Source organism: Orcinus orca, chromosome 7 (genome assembly GCF_937001465.1).
Source record: "Orcinus orca chromosome 7, mOrcOrc1.1, whole genome shotgun sequence".
Taxonomy (NCBI): domain Eukaryota; kingdom Metazoa; phylum Chordata; class Mammalia; order Artiodactyla; family Delphinidae; genus Orcinus; species Orcinus orca.
Genome location: NC_064565.1, coordinates 69,319,340 through 69,325,339, shown reverse-complemented (window position 1 = coordinate 69,325,339; position 6,000 = coordinate 69,319,340).

Here is a 6,000-nt window from a genome sequence, read left to right as displayed (position 1 = left end):
TAAATCCATAACCAGATATGCTAATGCACAGATTTGAAAAAGAAAACAATGTTCTCAGAGCAGAAAAGTGAGGTTCAAGAAATCCCTCGGTGGGACTTCCCTGGTGGTCCAGTGGTAAAGAATCCACCTTACAATGCAGGAGACGCGGGTTCGATCCATGGTTGGGGAACTAAGATCCCACATGCCGCGGGGCAACTAAGCCTGTGTGCCACAACTTCTGAGCTCACACACCTCAGCTAGAGCCCACATGCCCTGGAGCCTGCGCACCACAACTAGAGAGAGAAAACCCACATGCCACAACTAGAGAGAAGCCCGCGCGCTGCAACGAAAGATCCCACATGCCTCGACGAAGATCCCACGTGCTGCAACTAAGACCCAATGTAGCCAAAAATAAATAAATAAATTTTTAAAAAAAGAAAAAAAAGAAATCCCTCGGCGAGGAAGTAATTTCTAGGTCTTGAAGGGCAAGAGGTAAGAAAAGAAAAGAGCAGAAAGGAAATGCTGAAGTTGAGAACACACTATAAAAGAAACACATATTACTCTACGGTACCTGTGGTTACAGTTTTTCAGTCATAGAAGTATTTCCTCACCAAACAATTTAAGTTCAGGCTATTACTGATTGCCCCAACTGCCTCCTGTGCTTCCTTTATTCTTGTTATTAATTGGAAAGTATAGAGTACTTTGAAGAATTTGGTTTGCTGCCAACTTTGCTATAATTCAGCGAATCCATAAACCAAGACATGTTGTAAATGAACGGTTATCAGTTTCACTGATGGTCCATGTTGAGTTCCAGGTATTACTTATAAAGCCAAGCATTCTGTCACTTGGATTTCTAAAAAATGATAATTTATCTAGAATAGACACAATCTAAAATCTTTGGAAGGAAAGCCTGTTTTTGGGAAACTGTCCCCAAAATCAGGAGTGATAAGTACAGCTGTGTTCTATACTCACCTAATTTCTGATCATGGATGAAGTTTCCTTCACTGCTACTGTGCCTTTTTACAAATAAGTTCTGTCAAATGTGGATCTGGAGTCTAAAGAAGTAGAACATCTCACAAGAGATGGGCTGTTTCACTCACTTCCCTTTCCATCATGGGCATTACAGGCAGAATGGACCAAGCAAAGACTCTTCTAGGAAATTAATATCTTCTCTAAAAAATGGTTTAGGATTATACCTGACAGAATTGGTGGTGTAATTTGTATTCTGCTTTTGGCCTCTTGTACTGCAGTTGAAAGATAATGACAACAACAATAATAAATTGTACCAAAATAAATATTCTCTTTTGTGAATCTTGAGAAACTTGATCCAAATGCCAGCAAAATTAACATTTTAGCCAATAGTAAAATAAGAGCACAAGAAATTAACTTTGTAATTAGTGCTTTGTACTCAACAGTTGTTCATTAGCTGTGTATTAGATGAATCTAATTGTGATGATATTTCAGAGTGAAAAAATAATAAAAATATGAATGCTTAACATTTGTCATTAAAATGCTTGTCTGTTCCTAAGAGTAAGAGGGAACGAATTTGTACCTACATTGTGCTCCTGCTAAATATTCAGCCGCTGTTGATTTGAATTAGTTGATTTGCAGGACGGTGTTTTGGCAGAGAGCAAGAGTGCTTGCCAGCACTGGAGAACAGGGGATGGGAAGGACAGCAAAGTGTTTATCTCAAGTGCTTTTCACCCGTGGCCAAGCCCCAAGGAGATGGTAGTAAAAGCATAAAGGAACAAAGTTGTGTTCACAAGGGGGAGAAGGCTGGATTTTAAGAAGTGCTGCTTTTCTGCCAATGTAGTAAGTGGTAATAATGGCACGAGAAGCTCTCCACTTCCAAACAGCATGATACCATCACAACTTTGGCCTATTGAGGACCCCAGTGGAAGAGCAGGGAAGCAAGAGAAGAGGAAATTAGCTGGAATTGATTGATAAGGACTATTGTGAAGATATATGAATAACTCTTCAGACTCTCAGTATAAATGAATGAGATTTGGAAGAGGATATGCCTCAGCAGGTGATGGAAAAAAGACTTTTTAAAATGTCTATCACCATTAATGCAATCCTATTTGTCCCCACAGTCTGATGAGGCCCGGGTAAGCACATTACATTTTTTCTTCAAATGCTTATATGAATAAGTTTATTTTACATATCTCAATAGGTTAAAAATGGTATGAATACTTTGTAACCAAACACAGAACATTCACAGCTGAGATTTATCTGATGAGCCTGTGATTCAATCAAGAGCAACCTCTGCCCAGGCACAGGAGTGTGATAGATGTTACAGAATCAACTCATCACGTAATACCTACTTCGCAAGACCTCAGGGGTTTTTAATCTTGGGACTGGAAAAATAATAAAAGGAGTTATATGACATATACCAAAATAAAACCATGAATCATCTGTGGATGGGTTTACTAAACAATTTATTCAAGAACACAACATATTACAATGTGTTCAACATAGGTGTAATTGTTTTAAATCACTAATCCCTTCCCAAAAGCAATGGTAAACTCCTCCAAACACCAATTACTGGAACAAACTCCACACTAGAGCTCATCTCCTCTTTCTGAAGCATCTCCAGAGCTAGTTCTTTCCTTTTTGAGTCTCATTCTGTTTCTTGACTGGTTGACTCTAGAAGGACTCAGACTATCTTTGCGTTTTCTCATTGTACACTCAACACAGTACATAGACTTATTAGCTGCTATCATTAACAGTAAAATAGCTCCTAGCTCATGCTGCGATTGCTGCCACATAAGACTCTCTTGAACATTGTACATTTCTATGAGTCCTTTGGTGGGTTCCCTTCCTATGTGCTCTGCTTACATTTGTTCTCAATTTTTAAAAATGTATTGAAGTATAGTTGATTTACAATGTTGTGTTAATTACTTCTGTACAGCAAAGTGATTCAGTTTCATATACATATTCTTTTTTATATTCTTTTTCATTATGGTTTATCATAGGATATTGAATATACTTTCCTGTGCTATAGAGTAGGACCCTGTTGTTTATCCATTCTATATATAAACGCTTACATCTGCTAACCGCAACCTCCCACTCCATCCCTCCCTCAGCCCTTGACAACCACCAGTCTGTTCTCTATGTCTGTGATTCTGTCTCTGTTTCATAGATAGATTCATTTGTGTCATATTTTAGATTCCACATATAAGTGATATCATGTGGTATTTGTCTATCTCTTTCTGACTTACTTCACTTAGTATGATAATCTCTAGTTGCATCCATGTTTCTGCAAATGGCATTATTTCATTCTTTTTATGGCTGAGTAGTATTACATTGTATAGATGCACCATATCTTCTTTATCCATTCATCTGTCAATGGACATTTAGGTTGTTTCCATGTCTTGGTTATTGTGAATAGTGCTGCTATGAACATAGGGGTTCATGCATCTTTTTGAATTATAGTTTTGTCTGGATATATGCCCAGAAGTGGGATTGCTGGATCATATGGTAATTCTAGTTTTAGTTTTCTGAGGAACCTCCATACTGTGTTCCTTAGTGGCTGTAAAAATTTGCATTCCCATCAACAATGTAGGAGGGTTCCCTTTTCTCCACACTCTCTCTAGAATTTATTTGTAGATTTTTTTAATGATGGCCATTCTGACTGGTGTGAGGTGGTAACTCATTGTAATTTTGATTTGCATTTCTGTAGTAATTAGCGATGTTGAGCCTCTTTTCTTGTGCCTGTTGGCCATCTTTATGTCTTCTTTGGAGAAATGTCTATTTAGGTCGTCTGCCCATTTTTCTTTTTTTAAATTTATTTTATTTTTGGCTGCATTGGGTCTTTCTTGCTGCATACAGGCTTTCTCTAGTTGCAGTTGGGGGCTACTCTTTGTTGCGGTGTGCAGGCTTCTCATTGTGGTGGCTTCTCTCGTTGCAGAGCACAGGCTCTAGGTGCTCAGGCTTCAGTAGTTGTGGCGCACATGCTTAGTTGCTCCGTGGCATGTGGGATCTTCCCAAACCAGGGCTCAAACCCGTGTCCCCTGCGTTGGCTGGTGGATTCTGTTTTTTTTTTTTTTTTTTTTTTTTTTTTTTTTTTTAGAGGTACGCGGGCCTCTCACTGTTGTGGCCTCTCCCGTTGCGGAGCCAACAGGCTCCGGACGCGCAGGCTCAGCGGCCATGGCTCACACACAGCCGCTCCGCGGCATGTGGGATCTTCCCGGACAGGGGCACGAACCCGTGTCCCCTGCATCGGCAGGCGGACTCTCAACCACTGTGCCACCAGGGAAGCCCTGGCTGGTGGATTCTTAACCACTGTGCCACCAGGGAAGCCCCTGCCCATTTTTCAATTGAGTTGTTTATTTTGGGAGGTTGAGTTGTATGAGATGTTTTTATATTTTGGAAATTAAGCCCTTGTCAGTCTCATCATTTGCAAATATTTTCTCCCATTCTCTAAGTTGTCTTTTTGTTTATGGTTTCCTTTGCTGTACAGAAGCTTTTGATTAGGCCCCATTTGTTTATTTTTGTTTTTATTTCTATTGCTTTGGGAGACTGACATGAGAAAACATTTGTATGATTTATGTTAGAGAATGTTTTGCCTGTGATCTCTTCTAGGAGTTTTATGATGTCATGTCTTATATTTAAGTCTTTAAGCCATTTTGAGTTTATTTCTGTGTATGGTACGAGAGTGTGTTCTAACTTCACTGATATACATGTGGGTGTCCAACTTTCCCAACACCACTTGCTGAAGAGACTGTCTTTTTCCCATTGTATATTCTTGCCTCCTTTGTCAAAGGTTAATTGACCATAGGTGTGTGGGTTTATTTCTGGGCTCTCTGTTCTGTTCCATTGATCCATATGTCTGTTTTTGTGCCAATACCATGCTGATGTGATTACTGTAGCTTTGTGGTATTGTCTAGAGTCTGGGAGGGTTATGCCTCCTGATTTGTTCATTTTCCTCAGGATTGCTTTGGCAATTCTGGGTCTTTTATGGTTCCATATGAATTTTAGGATTATTTGTTCTACTTCTGTGAAAAATGTCATGGGTAATTTGATTGGGATTGCATTAAATCTGTAGATTGCTTTGGGTAGTATGGCCATTTTAACAACATTAATTCTTCCAATCCAAGAACATGGGATATCTTTCCATTTCTTTGAATCATCTTCAGTTTCCTTTTTAATGTTTTATAGTTCTCAGCATTAAGTCTTTCACCTCCTTGGTCAGGTTTATTCCTAAGTATTTTATTTTTTTGGGTGCAACTTAAAAAGGGATTATTTTTGTTCATTCCCTTTCTGATATTTTGTTGTTAGTGTAAAGAAATGCAACAGATTTCTGTATGTTAATCTTGTATCCTGCTACTTTGCCAAATCCGTTTATCAGTTCTAGTAGTTTGTGTGTGGAGTCTTTAGAGTTTTCTATATAGAGTATCATGTCTTCTGCATATAATGACAATTTTACCTCTTCCCTTCCAATTTGGATACCTTTTATTTCTTTTTCTTGCCTGATTGCTATGGCTAGGACTTCCAATACTATGCTGAATAGAAGTGGTGAGAGTGGGCAGCCTTGTCGTGTTCCAGATTTTAGCAGGAAGGCTTTTAGCTTTTCACCATTGAGTATTATATTGGCTGTGTGTTTGTCATAAATAGTTTTTATTATGTTGAGATATGTTCCCTCTATACCCACTTTGGTAAGTTATCATGAATGGATATTGAATTTTATCAAATGCCTTTTCTTATCTATTGAGATGATCATGTGGTGTTTGTCTTTTCTTTTGTTGATGTGGTGCATCACATTAATTTGTGTATGTTGAATCATCCTTGTGATCCTGGGATGAATCCAACTTGGTCATGGTGTATGATCTTTTTTATGTGTTGTTGGATTTGGTTTGCCAATATTTTGTTGAGAATTTCTGCATCTATATCATCAAAGATACTAGCCTGTAATTTTCTTTTTTGGTAGTATCTTTCTCTGGTTTTCATATACATTTGTCCTTAATTTTTAACTTTGGGCTGTAATGAAAAGTTTCCTGAAGGGGGCCTCTAAGATGACAT